General features: G+C 32.9%; 1 protein-coding gene across 9 annotated transcripts in view; it reads right to left on the reverse strand.

Moving 5' to 3' along the window:
- The window catches only part of LOC107994675 (protein scalloped), a 176,814-nt gene that overhangs the window by 145,576 nt on the left and 6,700 nt on the right, over window positions 1–24,538 (reverse strand). For 2 of the 9 annotated variants that reach the window (XM_062078453.1, XM_062078405.1), the window contains exon 1: window positions 10,351–10,787. The exons of the other annotated variants lie outside the window; for them this stretch is intronic. The gene's annotated coding sequence lies outside the window, so the exon portion shown is untranslated. Of the gene's footprint in view, window positions 1–10,350; window positions 10,788–24,538 lie in introns of those variants that run through there. 9 annotated transcript variants of the gene reach the window in all.

Below are 24,538 nucleotides of genomic sequence, written 5' to 3' on the forward strand. Positions count from 1 at the left end.
GACGCAACAACCTCCTCTCACGATCTCTCATCGTCGGCTTCCCAAAGGCTTCGCGTTCCCCGATCCGAGGTCACTTTTACAGGGACAACGTTGGAGAGACAAAAGCGAGGTATCCGAACGCGAACACCACGAAAAAGCGTTCCTCGACGTAGAGAAGGAGACGGGGGAACGCGTAAGGTATGAGTAGATTTCCAAGCTCTGGAGAGGGAGAACCGAAATAAAGCAAAGAATAAGAATAAAAAGAAGCGGTGGATAAATTGACCGGTAGCCATCCAACAAAGAGAAAGAAGAGAGAAGAGAGAGAGAGAGAAGGTCTAAAAGGGATGGTAAAGGGGTAGCGAAGCCAGGGGTCAGAAAAGACGGGCAACCAGCCGATCCAACCGAGTCCAGGAGAGAGTTCGGTGTATAGTGAAGATAAAAGAGGTGGCGAGGGGGTTTGAAAGGGGGAGGGGAGTGGTGAAGTGCATTCGGCGAAAGGGGGCAACGCGAAGGAAGAGAAGGTGGAGGAGGAGGAGGAGGGCGAAGAAGGAGGAGGAGAAGGTAGAGGAGTAGGTTCCGTGAGAGTACGCGAACGATAATTCGGAGCCGCTTGGCCGGCTCAAAGGACCCGCGGGACGATATATCAATGCCCTGCTTGCAGAACAATTCGAACTATCCGCGATACACAAAGAAAAATACCAAATCGAATGCCTGGAATAGCGGCGAGCGGCCACGGCGCTACTTCCATCTCTTTTCTTCCCTCTTCTGCTCGCCACTATAGCCCCCTACACTCGCGCCGACTCCCCCCTTCCCCCTCTTGATCCCGCTGACACCCCCCCTTTGTCGCTTTTCTCCGTCTCCGCTCCCCTCTTTGTCCAAGTTGGGGGCATTTCCACTCGTGGTATATAGTTAATTCTATCTTTCTCTGGCTATTGATAGTGCCTACTTTGTATGGATATAGGTGTGTATAGGATGATTCATGAATGCGTATTGCAATGGTTATATAGTTGTAGATTATATAGAGGTAAGAATGAATCTTATGCGTTAACGTAAGTAAAAAAAATGATATAAGAATGTACATATTGATTCTCGAGTTACGAACGATAAATGGAAACGTTTAAACTATTTATTTATCCGTCTCGTGACTCTCGATGCAACTTTTGTGAAACGATTTAGCGAATGATAATACTGATGAATTGAATTACATCCAATGTGTATATTTTCGCATATTTAATTTTTCTGCAAATGCGTTCAATTGTTTCCTTAAAAATTTCAACTTCGATGCATGCAACAATCCATATATAGTCCATATATATATAGTCTTCGATTATTCATCTACTTACACGTCCCATTAACATAATATCCCAATATGCCAAATTATCTACTCAATTTCAACCCAAACACCAATCTCCTAACTAACCATCCACTTGATCATCATGAACCCCAACAGTCCTCGACATACGAACAATTAAACCTCTCCTATCCCATATCTCCCCTATTACACTTGATCAAAAACCAGCCTTATATCCCTAGATACACCTTACCGTATCCAATCATATCCCGCTTCAATTCATCTATCTCGCTCCTCTCGAGGGATCTCTCCATGCAATGTACTGTCCATGTAAAACTGAGTTGCAAACGATAGAAAAGCCAAATCCAACGGGTAGCACGCGTATCTGGTGGAGAGAGCACAACTATACGTCAATCGAGTGATGGAGCAGTGGTTTGGTTATAATTGGATCAGTTTAGTTAGGTATTGCAAATATTGGCAGTCCTTCCCCTCTCCCCCGGCTAGCTGGCGACCCAGTGATGAAACCTAATTGGGTAAGTCGGCCTGGCCTGGCGCCAAACGAACCGGCCCAGCTTCGAATTCTAGATAGCCACCGTCGATGATGCCTTCCCATCTCGATCTACCCCCACCTCTCTCAATCTCTCTCTCTCTCTCTCTCTCTCTGCCTATCCCCTCTTTACCTACGCATTGCCTGACCGTGTGTACATCCCCACCATAACCCACGGATGCGCGGTCATCCGTCGTCGCGACTCACGGAAATTGACACATAAATACAACGGTGGCGGGCTGGTACGTGAAAATGGAAATGGACGATGGGGAATTCGTTCGGCCGACTAGTTTAATTGGACTGCAATGTCGCGACGCGGGACGCGAAACCGCGTGGACGTTGAAATTGCATTCAAAGAGAGGAAAGGGCTTGGGCCACGAGGGGGGAATCATGATGAGAGATACCGGGGATAGGGAGGATAATTTGAATTATGTAAACGAGCGGGAGAACGATGAAGCGGTTAAAAAGGGAAAAGAAACATAGTCGAAACATAGCGTTATCTACCGTTGATGTCGCGGAAATATGTTTTTGCGATTATCACGAATTATTTGTTATTGGCGAGGAAAATTATTGGAATTGGACTTGTTTGAAAAAGAAAGTGCAACAAGTAGATGAAAAAAGATTGTTTTTGAATTTTGTAATTGTTATTATTATTTCCAAGTTTGAATTCTGAATCTTTTTAATTAATATACGATCTTAAAAAATGACGTTTCCGGATAAATACGTATGTTTAATGAACAAGAATTTCAGAATTTAATATAAGAATGAAGATCCTAACCTAAAATTTTGCCGATTAAACTTGTGTATATTAATTTCGAAAAATTAAATATATAAGTGCGGAAAAATTACAATTTCGATGTACATATATTCAAAAACTTAAAAAAAAAAGTATATATTTTTCTTCTGCTTATATTTATTAAAACAAATCTAATCTAATCTTTGAAGCATCTTTCGACGAATCCACGATTAATTCCACGATTCGACGAATAATAAATATACTCCAAGAATATTTTTTATATTTTTCGTGTCCCTGAAAATTTCTATGCGCATTAAATTCCTCCATCTTGCATTTTTTTCTTTTCTTTTTTTTTTCTTTTTCGTAAATCCAACCGTGTGCAACGTTCGAGAAGAATCGGTGGCATTCCACGTTCTTCCTGTCCGCGAGGAACGCGATACTTTGAAAAGAAATTTCGGTACGGGGTGAACGAACCGTAGGAAAGCGACGTGCCTGCCGCTCGGGATGCAGCGTGCATTGTAAACGAGCCGGGCGACAAGTGTGCACTTGATAGTGTTGACCTTTCAATGACGCTAAGCTACTCCTCATCGTTGCCGTTACCATCTCCTCTTTCTCCCTCTATTCTCTTCTCACGCTCCACCTAACCGATCCACGAGCGGCTAATTTTCGAGAGATCGTTAAATCGCGTCACTCGAATCAAAAATCTCTTATACACTTCGTTTTATTCCAATTCTCGATTTTAATTAGAGAATCTATCGAGGCGGTCGGTTACCATCGACGAGATGATTTCTTGGAAAAATAACTCCGGCTTATAAATTATTTAAACGTTTTTTTAAAGTTATTTTTAGAGATTGCGAATAAAGTCGTAATTTTCTATCGTAACAGTTGGTACTATTGAAATGATTTCTAAAAATAATTCTAGCTCACGAATTATCTAGAAGTTTCTAGTTATTTTTAGAAGTTCCGAGTAAATTTTAAAATTTAATATTTTCTTCTTCACTTTTGAAAATTTTTCTCGTTTGAAAATCGAATAATTAATAATTTTCTCTTTTCTTCTTGTAATTATTCGATTTAATCTTTAACCGAATTTTACGTAATTTTTTTTACCACTATTTTATATTGAAATAGCGAAAACGTGGACAAGATAAAAAGATAAAAATATCGGTAATGTTTGGTGTAAAAGAATGGAAGGAACGTTTAATTCGGCATTAAATAACCGCAAACGGGGAAAAGAGAACGGAGAAGTGATCGTGATTGACGAGTATAAAAGTAAATGAAACTACACTCGTTGCTTCCACGGAATACAGAGTCGGATAGGAAGCGTGAACGGGCGTCGGAGGTCGTGGCAAGTTCGAGGTTAATCGTTCGTTTGGCATGGCCTGCCTCTTGGACCGCCCACGTTATGCGAGAATGAAAACGAATGAGAAAAAAAATGATGTTAATTTAAACGACACCTATCTGCTATAAAATTTTTCATTTTAATCCTCCTTAATCCCGTCAATCATCATTAAACGAATCTTCTAAAAATCTATAATATTGAAAAAAATTCAAATCTAATTTATTAAAAGGAAAATTTAACCTTCGCACGTCCTCTATCCTTTCCAGGAAAAGTCTCTTATATTAAATTCTCCTACATCTCTTTAATATATACGTGTGAAAAATAACTACAGTTCAAAAGATATACACACATTCACAAAATTTTATATTTTTACAACGATACTTGCGTTTCATTTTTTTTTAATTTTTCTAATCCGACTACAAGTTTTCATAAATATCAACAACCACCCTGGTCGAAGCCTCCGCTCGTCGATTTACAAATTTTAATGACCCCGATCGCAAATCGACCAAATACTTATGAGCAATAGTGTACAAGCGAGTGACGAAAGAGGAGAAGCCGGAGGATGCTCGCACACGCGATTGTAGGTGCGTTGTATACATATGTATAGAGCTGGCTGACGGATCACGTGAGCGGAGGGCCCAACGGCCCCAATGAATAATTCACGACGAGGCGCGGGGACCCATGATCGTCGTAATACACGCTGTGCTCGTGCTGCCACGCTCGGTGCTTCCCCGACGAGATTCGTACTGTGGCTCGCCTTTACGGGGCGTTATTACGTGTCTTCGTCGGTCTTTCTTGTTGCCGAAACCGGACTCGAGAATAATTTCGTTTCCCGATTCTCGCCAATCTTTCGAATTTTTTCCAATTTCCATCTCGAAATGGAGAAATTTATATTTGGACGATTGTACAGTCTAGTGAGTTTTTTTTACTAGATTTGAATTTTGTTTTATTTTTAGGTTAGGTTTGAGATTGATTTTTGCCAATTGTTGTTAAATACAGATTGTGATATTTTTTATTAATTATAATTAGATTCGTAGAAAAAGATAATAATTTTAATAATTAAGATAATGAGTAAATTTACAAGTCTTTTGAATATTTATATTCATAGATAATCTACTCTTCTTTAACCTGTATTAAATTCTATTGTACTTGTTAAGTTTGTGACAATTTACTTTGCCCTTGTGTTTTAATTAGAACAGGAAAATAATTATTTTCTCCCTTTATGAACCAGTTCATTGTTATATCTAAATTAATTTATATGCAACTTATGTTCATTCTGACTGATTTTGAATTATAACTTCAAACAAAATATCTGTATTATATACATATTTTTTCACAACCATATGATTGCAACTCGTGAATTAGTATAATTAGTTTAATTTGGATAATCGTGCAGTCTAGTAACTTTTTTTTACTAGATTTGAATTTTATTTTATTTTTAGGTTAGGTTTGAGATTGATTTTTGCCAATTGTTGTTGAATACAGATTGTGATATTTTTTATTAATTATAATTAGATTCGTAGAAAAAGATAATAATTTTAATAATTAAGATAATGAGTAAATTTACAAGTCTTTTGAATATTTATATTCATAGATAATCTTCTTTAACCTGTATTAAATTCTATTGTACTTGTTAAGTTTGTGACAATTTACTTTGCCCTTGTGTTTTAATTAGAACAGGAAAATAATTATTTTCTCCCTTTATGAACCAGTTCACTATTATATCTAAATTAATTTATATGCAACTTATGTTCATTCTGACTGATTTTGAATTAAATATATGATTGCAACTCGTGAATTAATATAATTAGTTTAATTTGGATAATCGCGCAGTCTAGTGACTTTTTTTTACTAGATTTGAATTTTATTTTATTTTTAGGTTAGGTTTGAGATTGATTTTTGCCAATTGTTGTTGAATACAGATTGTGATATTTTTTATTAATTATAATTAGATTCGTAGAAAAAGATAATAATTTTAATAATTAAGATAATGAGTAAATTTACAAGTCTTTTGAATATTTATATTCATAGATAATCTACTCTTCTTTAACCTGTATTAAATTCTATTGTACTTGTTAAGTTTGTGACAATTTACTTTGCCCTTGTGTTTTAATTAGAACAGGAAAATAATTATTTTCTCCCTTTAGGAACCAGTTCACTGTTATATCTAAATTAATTTATATGCAACTTATGTTCATTCTGACTGATTTTGAATCAAATAAAATCTGTATTACATATAATAATAAAAATATAATTTCTTTGAGCAAGTTACATTAATTGCAGAGCATAAAGTGTTTTTTTTTAAACAAGTGTTTGAATGATAAAAATAAAGAAAATATACGTTCCAATGAAATTAACTCCATTTGCATCACCGGTTCCTATGAAACCCTTAATTAAACATGACCTAATCCAATTCCTAATTTCTCAATTTATCAGCAATACCTATTTCGACAAATACTCATAAAACAGCTTGGACACGCAATAAAACTCCTCGTCATGAACAGTAGAAACCGAGTAACGACGACTAAAAGTGACTTTGGCAATAACTTCCAGTTGTACTCTACTATTTCTCGGAACTCCTTAGTTAGATATGATCTAATCCAATTCTTAATTTCCCAATTCTATTTATCATAACCAATATCTATTTCCAAAAATCCTTGTGAAAGACCTTGAATATGAAACGCATTCTCTTTTTAAAATTCCCTAAACAGATTCTCAGAAATATAGCAACATCAGAATCGTCAAATATCAGGACGAGTTAATTAATATAATTTAGGCAAAATCTCTGCATCTACTAAATTCTCTAAACCTCGTATAATGACACTAAATGACATCTATTTCTTCCAAAGTCACAAATATACACAACCCATTAAGACAGAATTTAAATTAATAATCAAAATCAGAATTTTGACATGCATCGAACTATCTGAACCTACAATCAAAATGATCACCGATTCCTTTCATGGAGTATAAAAAAATACCATAGGCGAAGCCTGTCGGAGGCTAAATGAGTTAATAATCGAAATCGAGTGCAAAACCATCAGCATCTCATGGTTTTGAACTCTGTGAACAAACATCAAACGATAAACAACACGAATTTCCTCCAAAGTCGCGAGGCCAGATGGGGCTAGGGACACCATAGGCAAATCCCCTGCCATCGAATTCTCGAGAAGCGAAATAATTTCGGTCCAAGTGTATCGCGGTTTGCTTACACGAGGATAATTCTTTGGAAGACGCGAATAGAGAAGAGAGAGGAGTGAAACAGTGCGTCAGCTCCCGACAGAAATAACATGGATATACTTAGACGGCCCTCCGTGCAAGATCCAACCAAACCACGTTTCCCCGAGGCCAATTCGAGTCCTAATGAAAACTACTCGCGTCGAGTCTCTTGAGGACAAGGGGCTGTACACATCGTTCCATGTCCAGACACTCGTCGTTACGCTTGATCGTTATTCGTTTCGTAAATAAAACTTCGATTAGTAGTTTTTAAAAATTGTACGAATAACGATCTGCGTACGTTGATTGAGAGAGAATTAGGACTCGATCGATCATTTATTGATTCTTTCGTTTGGTTAAACTCCTTTAGGGATAAATTTTTTTAGAGGTTAGGAGAAAATTCTGTTTTATCGATTATCGATAATAGAAGATTATCTTTTGCGATGTAAAGAAAATATAATTCGTTAAAATTTAATGATTTTTTGATCAAAAAAAAATATATATATCTATTTATTTATTTATTTACCGTTTTAGTTATTCAAAAATTGATTAAACAGAAGATCATGAGTCGCCGAATGAAATGTAATAGAATATAAATATATACGATGACTCACGGAATTTCTCTGTATTATCTAATAAGTAAAAGTATTCTTTTCGTAATATTTTGATTATTTTATAATATATTTATAATATAATATATTTTAATAATAATACAGAATATTCTCGAAGATCAAAGTCTGCCTTCATATTATGATACTTGATTTAGAGTTCTCAGAAACAACTTTGAAGTTATTTCGAGAGCTTTAATGTACTATAGAGATTATATGTTTAATTAGAATGTTGTAATTATAGATTTTGTTATAAAAAGAAAAAAAAATTATCGATATTTTAATTCCAATTAATTTTAATTAATTTAATAATATATAAGTACTTAATGATATACGGATACATGATATAATTTTCTAAAACTAATAATTAACAAAAAAGTTGATAAGTAACGTACTATTTATATAAATTATAAAAAATTGTATAAAACGAACGAAAATAGTATCACTTATATATACGCTGTAAATGAGAATTACAATCGGTGAATCAAAGTCGTAATGATAAATTTGCAATTTCCTAGGCGCACAAGCGTAGTTACTGTTAGAAATAAATCCATCCTCGCGTAAAAATAAAACTAGAACGGGAAGGCCTGACATACAAGTCACTGAGAGGCCGATGTTATGATAAACCGCTTTCGAGTAGAAGAAACCGCCTTGTGGTTGCAAGAAGGGATCCAGTACTAATAAAGAAAAGTACCGTTCCATAGATTTTTAATGGATCGCATCGCCTTAGTAGTGGCTAGTATTGTTCCATGAATAAAATCGAAAATAAAATCGAGTATCAAGGTGTTACTCATTCAAAATCAAATATTATTTGTCGAAATTTTTTTTAATTAATTTGTAACTCTGTTTTGAATTTGAAATTCGCAAAATTTTTTTAAATTATCTTATTACATTATATAATATTATTTGTTGAAAGATATATATATAGATTTCTTTTTTCAAACATAAAAAAAAAATTTTGTTTTAATTACATATAAAAAGAATTCAATTTTTTCGTCGTGAAAAAAATTAATTTAATCCAAATTCCAATATTTACAACGATAACAGAACGTTTATAATCTTCCAAAAGAAAAGCATAATAAAACTCAATAAAACAGCATAATTTGTTTTCCATGACACATCGGATAATCAAGAAGGAGCAAAATAGTTTTTGCTCCGCGGATTCAACGAACGATGACAGAGTGTGCTTACACAAACGGCACTGTGACAAATCAAGCATCGAGCCAACAGGATACGAGAAGAGAGGGATAAAAGAGAAAGGGGGGAAGAGAGAGAGAGAGATGGAAGAAAGGGGAGCGAGGAGCGTAGAACGAAGAGGGGAGAAGAGGGCAACGAGACTTCTCATCGCGTATACGCGATGCAAACTTAGTTAATGACTGGCTCGTTAATCTAATCTAACCGGCGGTGCAATAATAATACGTAAAAACGACACTGTATATTCCGGTGTCTGATTACCAGCAGCTTCTTCGTCGAAGTAATTGCGGAACGGAAACGGAAGAAAGTTGAGTGGATAAAAATCCGTACGACTTTTATTAACGATTTATTAACGATTTTTTTCTTTGATTATATGCATTGAGTGCTAGATAATCATAGTATGTGTACCTAATGGATTTTAAATATTAGATTAATCGGAAAATTTTCGATGTTTTTCCTTTTCCAAAGGAGGAAAAATTAATCGAACAGATTGTAATTAAAATTTTTTTCATTGTTTTACTAGAATAATTATAATCATAATTATTTTATTGCGAAGATATTTACACAGTTTAAAAATTCGCGGCATTAGGAATTATATATCAACAAAAAAATTCTCGTGTCAATATTAAAAATTGCGATAATTTTTCAAAATATATTTGTATTTAAATACAATTTTTCGTAGAAATTTGCAATCTATAATTTCAATGATAATAATGAGATTTCGATATAATTTCAAACATAGATAAGCATTCTCATAGAAATTATATGCACGGAGTAGTTAATTCGCGATTAATAATTGTTCGTAGAAAGCGAATGATAAAAGGTGGCATCGAAGCATCGTGTACGATAATATACGTTAAGTACACAGTGTCTCAGATTTATCTCTATTCGTCCACGGACGAACATTCTCGGCTCATCGATCAGCATACACGATCGCGGTATGCAAAGTGAAAAATAGTGGTAACATAGGCGCGAAAACGGTATCGAAAGACTGATGTAACATAATGTTTAAAGACTTGGAGCCTGGCCAACAACCAGACATTATTGAAACTGATCTGACTTATATTATCCTGGTCGATCGTAAGGATTGCTGTTATACCGATTCTTTGATCGAATTTAAAGTTATACATTTCAAGTTACATAATTTAAAATTTATATACTTCAATCTATCATATTACATTGATCGAATGAAAATTCTTCAAAAACTAAAAGTTAGAATTTTACAATCTTGAAAAATTCCTTTGAGAGAAAGTTATTGATGTGTATAATAATTACTGTCGATACATCATAGCATTAATTGTTATTTAACGTTAAAGAACTTAACCAGAAGTTAGGTTAGAATTTCGCAATTTCGAAAGATTTCTTTGAGAAAAAGAAATCTATCGATGTAAGTCAAATTATTATATGTATAATATTAATTTTAATAACAAAATTACTTACAATTAAAAAACCATTTCAAATCTTTTTATCAACAGGTTAAAAGTTCGACAATTCACTCATTTCCCAAACTTTCACTATCCACTAGTTCTTGCACGATACAATAGCGCCTCCTTTAGTGTCTACAGTGAAATCAAATCTAGTCATTTATCCTAACATTTATCTAGATGGCTTCCGTGGATTCGACTTGAACGACGGAGAAAAAATGCAATTCGCCCACGAAATATGTTTCAAATTTCGTTTATCTCATTCGAAATACTAAGAGAAAAAGTTAAAATGCCGATGAATTTCATCACATTGCAGTCGAAAGAATGGATTATACACGCGTCACAATATCGCTACGCACTTTTTCACGTTCTCTCTCGACTCTGAGCTACCTGTTACATTTTCATCGAGGTTAAAAGTTGACCACGCGCGTACACAAGCTTGGTTGAATGAGTGTACCGTTTTTTTTTGCCCGCGAAACAATAGCTCGACGTTAGAACGCGAATATACGTATATACACGCGCGCGTCGACATGCGATGGATTATGCAGTCTGCACTTAGAAAGTTTCACTCTGGTCGACGATTTTCCACGGTGCAGCCGTCTGCTCCGAATTGTGGAAAGAAGTACACAACGTCTTGGCTACGGGTGAACGTGTAACGAGGAAAGGAAAGCATGATTCAATTACCCTCTGGAACTCGTGTACGACTTGGGAGGTAAAGTAAATTAGAGGAATTAAGATTGCCGCGGGTGTTTAATTTTTGATACAATGGGATAATTTTTTAATTAAGTTATTTAAAATAAAATTATAATTAATAAAATTTTCAAAATATATTTATTTTTGTAATTATATACCTAAATATATACCTACATCTATTAAATCTCTCTAAATTTTTTAACGATGTATATCATTGCTCATGATATATTTTCTATATTCACGTGCTCTCCTACAACCATGATTAATAAAATCGGCATTACCATAAAACGATCGTGAAAGAAACATAATCTTCACGAAATCTTGTGCTGTTGATCTTTGTTCAATCGGATCATTATTGACAATCTAAACTTATGTTTCTTTAAAAAAAAAAATAAAATAAAAAATTAAGAAAAAAAGAATGGAATGTTATGCTGCTACTCGAGAAAGTGGTGATAAAATGGAATCGTAGAGCGGTCGTTCTTCATTAAAAGTGAAACGACGTCGTAAGATGACCAAGTCGGTGTAATTTCCATTCGACCGTGTTAATACAATGATACCGTCGCCGTGGAGAGAGACGACGACGATGACGACGACGTCTCGACGTCGTCCCTGGCTACCACCAATAACGATGCTAAAATGCAAACACGAGAGAAAAATAGGTAGAGGAGAAAAGGAGTTTCCATCTCGAGGGATTCGAGAGAGAGAGAGAGAGAAGGATGGATGTAAAAAATTAATTTTTATCATTTTCTCGAAAATGAAAAAAAAAATCCGTATTATTAATCGTTCTCGAGGAAGCAAGTTTGTAGTAACACCACGATAAATCGGCGATATTATTAGATCGAGAGTAGTGGATCGATGAAATATTTATGGGTAATAATATTGGGATAAAATTGGGCGGATAAGTTTATGCCAATAATTCGCGATGGTCTGCCTGTAATTTTCATTTACATCACGTCAAAACTTGAATTATTCCTATTGATATTAATATACGATATGATATATTTGTACGAATATTGATCATTTTAATTCAATTACCGGGATGCCGATATTTTAGTTGCACACGTATTATTTGTACGTGCAAACTGCGGTAAACAGTTTCACGTTTTGACACATGTTGCGATGAACGTGATGAATGCAATGCGCCTCGTTAAAAAATGACAACGAATTCGACAAATCAATATAACAATTTAAATAACTAACGCTCAACTCTTTAACTCTTATTTTGCCTATTCACAAATTGTATCACACGTATATACGTGCAATTTAATACCGTACAAATGACAATACCGTGGAAACTGACGGATTCCAATTTTTCTTTCGTATAAAATAACGATGCACAGGACAGGAATGAATTTTCTCGGAGGGGGGAGGGGAGGCAAATTTCATCGTGACCATCTTTCTCCTAACGAAGGAAAGAAGGAAAATGGAGAAAGGCTGCGGAGAAGGGGTTTGACACGGTGATAGGGGCGGCGGCAATTTAATCTTTCTCCGGTGTCGACGCTTCTATATCGTTATGGAAGACGCGACGTGTCGCGGTTTATTACGTTTTTTTTCCCTCGCCCACTCGACCGACTAATGGACTACTAGAAATAGGTAACGATGGTTTCGACCTTCTCGACGCGACCGCTGTTATTATGCTCGCGTATTTTCGTTTCGTATCGAGTTTCGATCTCAACAATTTCGTGTTTTCTTTCTTTCTTTCGCTGTTATCAACGTTACCTGATTTGTTTACAATATTTCTTTGAACGTTTCGTTCATCGATTCCATTAATTGCATAATGTTTTTCTTTTTTCTTTTTTTTTTTATCTATCTACGTAAACGGTTCGTTTGTAACAATATTATCGAGTATAAGGAATTTTAAAACGCGGAAATCACGTAAATTGATATAAACGCACCGCAAATTAAAAAAAAATTCACCTTTCGATAAGAGTCAAAAATGAGTTTATTTTGATGTCGATACGTAAATACGACATGTCAAATTTGTACTTTTTCAATTTACAAACGCGAGTAGCGTAATATTTATTAAACAAATTCCTTTTACTCTGTTACGTTTAAAATCCCAAAGGTAATTGATGAAATTCGAAATAATATATTTAAAAAAAAAGACTAAATAGGTGTGAGAAATTTAATGTTTAAAATAATATATATATATATATATTAAAACACATATAAAATACGCAAAATTTACGCGTTTTGAAACGAGACACGCGCCACTGCTAGCGACTAGAAACTTCTTGATCACCTTGGCAAATCCATTGCTCGATGACCTCGCGAACAGAATCGCGTCTGTATCAACTTGTTCGAGAAATCCACCGCTACGACTTCCTATTGATCTTTCACCTTTCTAACCGGCTACTCGGCTCACCGTACTCGATCCTCTCGCGACTCGAACCGTTACGTTTAATCGGCGATAGGTGATCCATTATATATCCATCGAATAAAAATTTACTTTCGTTCCACCATTCGTTTTTCAGCTCAAAACTGTTTTATTGAGCAATGGTATTATTATTATTATTATTATTATAGATTCTCGATTCGAGCATTCGGATAATACAATTCTTGGAGAAGATTGTAAAGAAGCTTGGAATGGAGTAATAAGAGATGTGAAAAAAAGTATTGGGTATTCGAGATAAAAGCGAATATTTTTTTTTTTTTTTTTTTTTTGAGTTTTCTGATGCTGAAGTACGAGAAATGAAATGTGTATGTCGATAATTTTATATTCTATAGGGAATTTGGAATAGGGAATTTCTCTAGTAATTTTTTTGTTACTATATGAGATTTAGGGATTGTTTTCTGTTTATATTGGAATTTGGCAGTTTTCATAAGATTTTCTGCGAATTTGAATTAATTATTCCGCAATTATATCGAAACAAGTCGAATACATTTTGGAAGAAATCTTGTAAAAGTAGATAAAACGTGTTGAAAAAAAAAATTTAAACAAAGATGCAGATATACGGGTGCGTTATTTTAATGCTATATAACACTATTTATTTACGACTGAAGCTATAAATCAATCAGATTGTAGATTTTTGTTCTAATTAAAATTATATACGTAGCAGGTACGTTTTTTAAAAAATCAACAAATTAAATCAAATTAAATTAAATTGAACGATAACACGATATTAAATCATATTAATGTACTGAATTGTATTAAAATTAAATATGCGAATATTATTACAGTAATATACGAAATAAATGATCTCTATAAAAAGTAGTTCATTAATTTTCAAGTCACATTATACATGCTTTATCTATTAGTTTCGGATTATTGAAAGAATAAAAAAAAGAAAAAGAAACTGAAAAAAGAGAGAAAAAAAGTGAGGTGAAAAAAGAAGAGAAAAAAAAATCCTGCACTTTGCACTCATACATACGTGTATTAATGTTTAATAGCATCCCAGAAGCTCGTAACGTCGTTTAATTTTGCCTCGTAAGTTATTCATATTTGTCGACGCGATTTCACGAAGATATTCTTTACGAAGAATGAAAATAATTGATTTTTATACGTAATAAAATTATATCAAATTAAAAAGTGAAGAGGATTTCTTTTAACGTAATTTTAATAATTTCAATAATTTTAATTAATTTTGGACAAATCACATATATATCAAAAAAAAAAAATCTAAATAAATAGATTATTAAAACTAATTTAGAATTTTTCCACACCTTTCCTCCTCTTTTCTTTTTCAAATCAGATTGATTCAAATTACTGATTATTACTTAACCAATCGTTGTTGAAACAGGAAATAAATATAACATTTTATCTGTTTTCCAAAATTTTATCCTCTACATTTCCTAAAAATTAGATTAAGTTATTAGAATGAATAATAAATGATCATAAATAATTGAAAAAAAGAAATCTTTTTCCATAGTAAAAAAATTTAATCCCGAAAAGATTAAATTATACAGATTTTCCTACTTGCACGGGACACCCTGTATATATCGAGCAGCAATCATCGCAGAAAATATTACGATTAAAATTACCCGGAGGTTAGCCTCGCGAGAAATTTACCGTTGGAAGAAAACTTCTTTTTTTTTTTTCCTTTTTCTAATCATCAAACTTTCCAGTCCATTAACCACGTACGATCGAACCATCCATGCATCGCGTCAAGTGACCACGAAACGATTTTCATTATCGATGTCGAAGTTTCTTGGAACATAAAATACGCGAGCTTCCTTATTTCATCGATTCGAATCGTGTCGCCTGTGAATTTATTTTAACGTTAAACGTACCACGCTCGGTTGAAAACGAATAATTTTAAAAAAAAATTCAATCGAAAAATTTTTCATTCGTTTGTTATTACATTCGTACCACAGTACTAGAGTATTACGACTTACTAACTATCGATATCGTTATTGATAAATATCGATAATATCGTTGAGATATTGATAGCGGATAATCGAAATTCTTACTTCTTTTTTCTTATATCAGATTCTTATGAGAGACATTATTACGATATTTTTCGTTTAATTTTCGATATATTTAAAATACGAAATAAAACTAGATATGGTAAATTATTTATAATATTTTTGTTGCAGCATTTGAGGGAGGTTTGATAATTTTGAATGAGAAAAAATAGAAAGTCGTTTCGTAAAATTAAATGATATTATCGATACATATATATATATATCGATAATAATGAACGTGTATCGTACAAAGAGTTTTATATGTATTTATAATTTTATATCTTGTTATTAGGTTGGTGTATCGTGTTAATTGTCAAAGTGATTTTCCGATTAAAAATCGGAAACAATTGAATTCATCGGTTATTTTATGCCACGGGATTTATTTTCATAACGTGATGAAATTTTTGCAAATAAAATGAGTACCATCGTTATTGCAGTGAAAAGAGAGACCATTGGTTTGCCTGGTAATTTCGGTTGATAAAATAAAATAAATAAAATGGTAACGATGTTTGAGCGAAATTTTTAACGAAGTTCTTAAACTACACGTACGATAAATTTTAAATCAAAAATTCTCGTAATATTAAATACTGAGAGTGGAATATATACGAAAAAAAAATATAGTTAAAAATAAAGTTAATTATCCCTGATAAATCTCAACGATTAATTCTTAACGACTGGCTTTTATACATTGATTCTCTGTTAAAAAAAAAAATTTGGAATATAGAATTTATAATATGTATTTTGTAATACTTATCGTGCAAAAAGCGAAAGAAAACAGAAAACACACAGAAATAAATTTGATAAAAAAAAAATCTTAAAATAAAATCTTTTTACATAAATAAAAATCCTAAAATATCTTTTAAACAATTTCTTAGAGATAATAAGAAAAAAATATAAATACATATAAAGTTGACTTTAAAATCTTTCCGTCGTACATAATTGAATTCTAGTAAAATCCATTTCCACCTTTTTTCTTTTCAAATTTACAACTTAAAATATTCTATATCTTATATCGAATCATTCAATAACTCATCCAACAAACTCTAATCCTCGTCGTTTCAATTCTAAAAAAAAATATTCATCTCGAAGTACATACACATTAAAAACACTAACTAAAAAGAGAAACTCGAAGTCAAATAACTGTTAAAGTTGAATGTACCTTCGAATCGAGAAAATCGAAGATAAAGGGGTCGTTTGTCCGTGTAGACCAGGCCCAAGGGCAATTTCTAACGCAGCGAAGAGAGAGAAAGATTCAACAAACAAGGAAGCGGCTTCCATCTTATCCATCCACCATCCACCGTGTAGATTCTATTCGATTTCTATTACCGGTGGATCGAGGAGCGAGGAAAGATGCCCTCGGGACATTTGAACTTGGCGCCAAACGGGAGTCCGCCATGACACGTTTCCTCTACCGAAAAAACAATAATCGTGTGCGCGTAATATCGCGTCGATCGTTCCTTTCGATCAAATCGTATTATAAAGTCTTTTCACCAAGATTGTGTTTGGAATACGAGTTTCATTTGCCGAGACGTGGATTGGTTCTTTAAATGTGTTTTCCTAGAAGAAAATGGAAGAAAAATGATGCAATAATCGAGAAGAAGTTTTCAATAAAATTGTGGTTAGAAAAATTTCGTGTGTTGATCAGTGCAGAGAATCGATATTAATCCAATTTATAATTACTTTTAAACATGTCCAGTGTGATTTTGAGAAGAATCGATTATATTTAGATCTTGATTCAATTTATTTATTTTATTTCAACGTAATATTTAATGATTTTTTTTTTGCATCAATATCTTCGATTATTCTAGAATAGGGAATGATTGCTGATTTTTTTTGTCCTTTCTCTCGTTTCATTCATGAAAAAATTATTTTTATGAATTATTTTACATAAGTAATATTAATATAATTAATATTATTAACTATGAACAATTACTGTTTATATTTCGAACAAGTAAAATATGATTTTATTTATTTCTGAATCATTTTATAGATATATCACATTTGGTAATAATTATTATTAAACTACGATTCTTTTTTCCTAAATACATCTCATTTAAATACGAAATTTTCAATAGCAATTTCACTTAGCAATTCAGCACACTTTTTTTTACGAGTTTTTTTTAGAAAGTTTCCACGATTATTCGCAAACAATGTGTTATGTACAAAATGTGAATTCTTCAAAAAATTAAATAAAATGCAATAATAAACGATCGTATCTTCGTTTCAGCATTCTTCGAAATTATTTTTCGTAAACAGATCAAATGATGGATTGTTTTTTACGTAATGGCGCAGTTGAATTCGAGCTGCAAACTTTGGTGAAAACTGATTAGCATCCTTCGTTACAGTACATCGCACGATGAAATTGGGCTGTTTTATTACGGATATTCACGTTCCTGGGAAACGAAATAAGTCCGAGCCTTTTGAATTGCAAATTGAAACCGATCCCTCGCCCCTCGATTTATGTATTATGAATACATTATCCCGAAGAGGAGGGGGGAATTTAAAAATTTGTTGTAATGAACGATGCAATCGCGGAAGTTTGCAGTTTCTCTGTGTTATGGAGATAATTAAAACGACTCGAAATCATTTTTCCCTATTATCTAATCGTCAATTCGATGAAAATATTGTTGAAAATTATATAGTATAAGTATATATTGAAAATTTGTCACGTAAACGTGACATTTTACAAATCTCGAAAAATATTTTTTTTAGCGTTTATTTTTATTCCTACATACTTGGTACATTACATAAATGATTAATAAAAAATTATTATTATTATTATGTTTTATTTCGTTAATAGGTTAAAATCAATGGAAAATAGTTACACTTTAAAATTCTCACGCAAATCTTTTTTTCACCAAGCATCAGCAACATTCAAACCGTTGAATTATTTCGTACGTAGAATTGAATGTCTCATAATTTTAGAGCCGCGAATCTGCATCATTATATCCGCGATCACTACCGGTGCAACCGCCATTGTGCTCGTTACACGTTGCACACGACGTCACGATTGTTATTACGAAACGAGAGAAAATGTTTCTGGTAGTAATCGATACTCGATATCCGGTAATAAGACGGCCGATAGAGTACGTGTGCCGCGGCAACAACAGATATCGGTTGAGAATTTATCGGTGTGTACACGTGTACTCCCGTATCTGCCGGTTGAATGCGGAGAAACGTGTGCATTTCAATCGCGTGATTGAGAACGTGCGCGGGGCCGAGCTCTATCCCCCGAGGCAAGTTTCACGGGTCAGAAAATCATGGGGTGGCTTTACCACCTGGCCGATGTTCGTATATTCCTCCCTCTCCATCTCCAGTCACCCCTAGTGCTCGCACAACACGTGCGTGTATACGTTGTACGTGAGTATACACATATAGACAGGACACCCCTTACGTTCGAATCATCTCTTTGCCCCTCCCCTATATAAACCACACTGTTCGTCTACTTCTCTCTTTCTGAAGTAACGCTGCAGTTTGTCTGCATACCAGCCGGGCGACAATCACGCGATTCTGTCGTGGGTATCGGTCATTCGGTATATAATAGAGTCTCTTTCGAGTTATTTTTTCGTTGGACTGAAAGGGGAGTCATTAAGTGTTATTTCGATTATTTAATGCTATAGAATAAACATCGAACTGATACAATTACCATTTGTGATATTATTATTTATTAGATTTCTTTTTTTAATGCTGCAGAATATGTATATTGAATATGCGTAAATGTCGAAGGATACTGGTTAAAAATACACTGGATCCCGAGATTCAACGTTCGGGTTAAATCGGAAAAATTCGGGCGCATTCGGACGAAATCGCGATCTTACCCGATTTCGCCCGAATTTTTTCAATCCGTCACGAAGTTCAAATTCAAATATTAGTAGATATATTGCTACAAAATAAATAAGACACGTTTCTATAATTATTCATTTTATTAATACGTCAATAATATTTTAGTCTTTTTATTTTACTTCAATTTATCATACATATTAATTTACTTTATAAATCACATAAATAAAAAAAGATACTTCAAAAATTAATCCTCACTTTAAAACAATATTTAATCCATTTAAATACACGAGAAAAATTGTCGAGCGTGACGCCGTTCTCTATCGGACATTTCGTTATTAATCTTAAAGATCGCTCCGCGATTTTTATTTTTAATAAATCTATCATAAGAAATTTATTGACTTTCTATTATATCTTCTTTCTCTCTCTCTCTCTTTCTCTCTTTCTATTTTTCTTCTCTTTTAATATTAACTTCAAATTGAACTTTCGCACGCCTAGTCAGCCCGATTCCCCGTCAGATTTCAATCGTACCGTATCGTTGCAACAACCGCGCTCGCGATTGCAATATTACGGAAATATAATATTACGGGCAAATGAGCATGATACAAATCAACGCGTCGTGTACGATTTTCATCGATGAAATTTGCACGGTCGAGCGAGTCCGCGCGAAACAGTTCGACCGTTCGCCGACGTTTAATTTACTGCTTTCAATTTTACATTATTAATGACGAATGGATGATCGAAAAAAAAAAAAAGAAAAAAAATAGGGAAAAAAAAGGAAGAAATAAAAGAGGGAGGAAAAATTTCATTCCACAATGTGATTCCGTGTGGTTTGAAAATGCAGCCACGGATGGGACGAATGGCAGGTTGGTTTTATAAACGAACGATCCCGATACAATCAACACGTGTACGTGACATTTATTTAAAAAAAAAAAAATGTACGTCATGCTAAATTATCTGTACGAAACGTGCTCGATAAATAAACAAATTGTTTCCAGAACCGCATTCGAGTTGCTCTCGTGACTTTTCGAGATCACTGGGAAATCGAATAATTTTTTTTCACGTTTCGATATTTCGTTTCGGTTTAATCTTTGAGCGATAATACCGTATACAGAGTGTACGCTTCAACGATATAATAATATAATCTATATATTATCTTTTTTATAGGTATTTTCGATGATACGTCGAGAAAATATTTTTAACAAAAATTAGCCAATTTTTTGACGGATTATTGATGTTAAAAATTTTGGATGTTGCAAATTTAAAAAAAAAAATTATAAAATATCGTTCGTTGTAAATATTAAAATATAAAAAAATTTTTTATTAATAATTATTCCATATTGTCGAATTATTATCAGTATTATTAACGATAATACCGCTATTAATGTAAACAAAGCTTGAAACACAATGGAATTTTCACTATCTAAACTTCCGCTATCGGGATATTCTACTCCAACATTCTATTATCCAAACTCTCCAACCTTCATAATCTGTTTCATATTGAAACAGAGGCATTACTCACAGCTTTGGTTCTAGTAGGAACGTATGGATACAATTCATGGATCTCTAATAGACTCGATCTGATAGATCGGTTCTCCGTTCAGTTTTAAAATTTTATTGTTCACGATATCAATCATTACGTGATGCTTTTACTTAGTAATTTTTAATAAGATTATATCTGAAAAAAATATATTAATCCCATTTTCTTAAATTTTGTTTCTATTCTTGGATTTTAAGCAATAAATTATTGATTCCAAACATTTGATCAATAGTGTGAACAAAGTGAAATGTAAAACTTATCCAGGATATTTATAAACACGTATGTTGGAATTAATGAAAAATGTGAAGTGTATTGAAAAATAAATTTAAATTTCATTTTGATTCTATATGCAAATAAGATGTTATTGATAAAAATTATCCTTGTCCAATATTTATCTTGATTTGTCCATTTCACGATTCGAATAAATATAATAATCGAAAAATAATTAAAAATTTTTCTGAAGAAAGGATAATTATTAACAATTAACAAGGCCGTTTCTTTTCAAATTTTTCAATAATAATTTTTATATTTTATAATTTTATTTTTTACAATTTCAATAATAATTAAATTTATACGTTAATAATTATGAATAACAAAACGATAGATACCTCAATCCCAAAAGACAACAGTTTAAATTAGTTTTCTATTGGAACTCGATTTAAGCTGAGAAAATCTGGTGGAGACGTTCGACCTTTCGTAAATCGATCTAGGAACAACGACCTTTTGTATAGGTTTTATTAGGGTCACTAGATGGTCGAATAGGCCAGTCGTTAGTCGCACACGTGCCGATCATCGAGTTAAGGTCCCAGACCCGTTTCTGAATTAATGAACACTCGAGAGAAGCGGGCGAGTTAAATTGTTTCATAATTTAAATGCAACATTGAACTTTGGATCAAGGATTCGATGCATTTTTTTCTTCTAAAAAGATTAAAATGGAATTTTGTTTTTGAAATATTAACATTAAAAATCATAGGAATTATTACAATTTGATGATCTTCAATCTGTATTAATGATTAACGATAATGCATTCTAAGAAGAATTGAAAGAAATTGAAATGCAGAAAACGTATTTGTAATATTTAAATGATGATGCTAAAGTTGTTTGTAATACCACGAATGATATGCAAAATTCTATAGTCAGAACAAGAATCTTAAAAATAGCATCATGATGGATGAAGATTAACTAGATGAAGATCGATAACGATGAAATAATCAAATTAAAAGGAGGGAATTTATAATTTATTGGTCGTAAAACCTTGATTGAAGTTTATAATTATGTTGCAAAGACATATTAAGTTTTAAATATACAAATCATTAATAAATTTTTTGTAATAAAATTATCATAAAATTTGTGTATAATTAAAATAAAATTTGATAAGTATCGTTTTGATATTGATATTTTCAATCAATCAAAACTTGAACATTACTTTCAAACACAGAAATGAAAAAAATAAATTATAAACTAAATAATTAAAATAAAATAAACTAAATAATTCAATAATATCAAATCGATACCGAATTACTACACCATTTAGATTTCTAACAAGAAAAATTCCAAATGAAGTAATAAATAAAAAAGAAAATCTATGAAAAAAAATTGTTCAAATAGTACATAAGAAACAGTCGAACACTCTCTAATTAACAGGGTGGAAAATTAAATCCGACGTGCAAAAGGATTATAGCCATTCGTGGCACGAGTCCGCGAAAAAAGCAAAGGGTTAACCTACGAGAAATACCTAATGGAGGGGGAAAAATAGAAAGACACGCGTACACCTTCGAAGGTAATTTTAGTTACTTGACAATTTGGCACTGTCTACGCCAAATAGAAAGTCACGCGCGTACCGGCTTCTCTTCGAGAGAGAAAGAGAAAAACCTGTGATGGTGCCACGCGAGCAAAAGAAACTGAGGGAAGAGAGGAGAAGAGGGAGATAGAGAGAAAGAGAATGGCCGAACAGTAGAAAGCGAAAGAAGAGACGAACGGAGAGAAGTCGTCGGTACGCGTGATAATCTATTTGCTCCTTCCGTAGTGCAACGGGACAAGAAGTCCTATTTATATCGCGAAGAAGCCTCGGTTTAATGAGTCTAGCTGCTATCACGAGTCCACTGAGATACGATCGCCACGATGTTAAACAAAAGGGAGTCGAATTTACGATAAAAGAGGGAAAGAGGTTAGGTTATGTTGCTTTTAATCACTTAATGGCGTAGAGACTCGTGTAGTAATCTACACGAGTGTTTAAGTACTTCTTTTTGCTTTAATCAAAAATTTGATATTTGTAAGAAAATTTGTAAAAATTTTAGTCGATTTAGTATTAAAAATAGTGATAAAAATCCCATTATATAAGTTATATAATTACAATTTGGTTTTATTCTATGTTAAAAAAAGAAATTATTTTTTATACAACAAAATTTTATTTCATAAAAATTCTTAAAATCAAACATTACACACGAACAAAGAATCGTAAGGAAATAATATGAAATTCGAAATTTAAAATTAGACAAAGAATATAAATAAGCAATCGTTTTTGTGAAATAAAGGCGATTACCTGATTATAAAAAAAAAAAAAAAGAAAACAAAAAAACACGTTATCGAAACTCCAATATTTAACATGCCGATAAGGCGAACAGATAAAAAGCCCTCGGTATCAAGCGTAGAAAGTGTGTATGAGTTTAGCGAAGGTGATATGAATATCGAATTCATCGATTACCGATTACCGCGCTACCGGTTCCGCGGTTCGCGTGCGTGCACCGCGCTCTCTGCTCTTCGAGAAGAAAAACGAGCTGTTCGGGAATGAGGAGGGCGGAACAAGCTCGAAGAAACACAGGTTGCACCTGCCGCCGCTGCTTGGCCGCAGCGTTGCTGTACCCAACTTATCCCTTCCCCAACATACACAGAGCCACAGATTTTTATCCGCTTGCTTAAAAACTTCGATGCGCATTGGTCGTGCTTATTCAATATATTCAAAGATTTTTAGTCGGTTCGTTTGATTTTCGGCAAACATTGGCAATGAATTAACACTTTTGTGATAATGTACTATACCATTGGCTTATAGAATTTAACGGATAATTAAATAACTTTACATCACCAATTAGGCCAATTTACATAATATAAACGATATAAATTAGATTGATAATATGCAATTTTTCTATCATAAAATATCTCCCTATGAAATTTTTATTACATTTTATAATTAATACGCGCGTTGATATATTTATTTCATTTCTTATATTTTTTAATAATATAATCAAAGATACTTGAAATTATTAATTTTAAAGTTAAAAACATTTTATTTTAAAAATTTAGAAAATTTTAAAGATTTAAAAATTATACTAATTATATCACTTAATAAGAAGAAATAAATTGGAATCATAATTGATTTTATTCGAAACAATCTTCTCAACTAATTTTTCTAATAAAATAAAAATTAAAATACTGCTAAAGTTTTATGTAAGTTTTATCTAGAATCCAACTTAAGATTAGTAAATCTTAGTTTAATAATTTTATCTTTAAGCAAACTACTAATGGAGATAGACTTTCGTTTTTATTATCAGTACATTATAGTTTATTACAATGGTAGAAACATCACACACAAGCGAAAATTTAATTGCAAAGGTGCATTTGAATTATTGCAGTTTTTATGAGTTGTAGAAAGCTAGCAATGCGAATGAAGACTAGAAATTTGTGAAAACTTTTCGAATATGATGCTGTTTCAGTATAGGGTATAAGAATAGTTTAAAAAGATTCGAAAGAGAGGCGATTTCGGTGAAATATTTTTTCTTAGAAATGCAAG

This window comes from Apis cerana, linkage group LG1 (genome assembly GCF_029169275.1).
Source record: "Apis cerana isolate GH-2021 linkage group LG1, AcerK_1.0, whole genome shotgun sequence".
NCBI lineage: Eukaryota > Metazoa > Arthropoda > Insecta > Hymenoptera > Apidae > Apis > Apis cerana.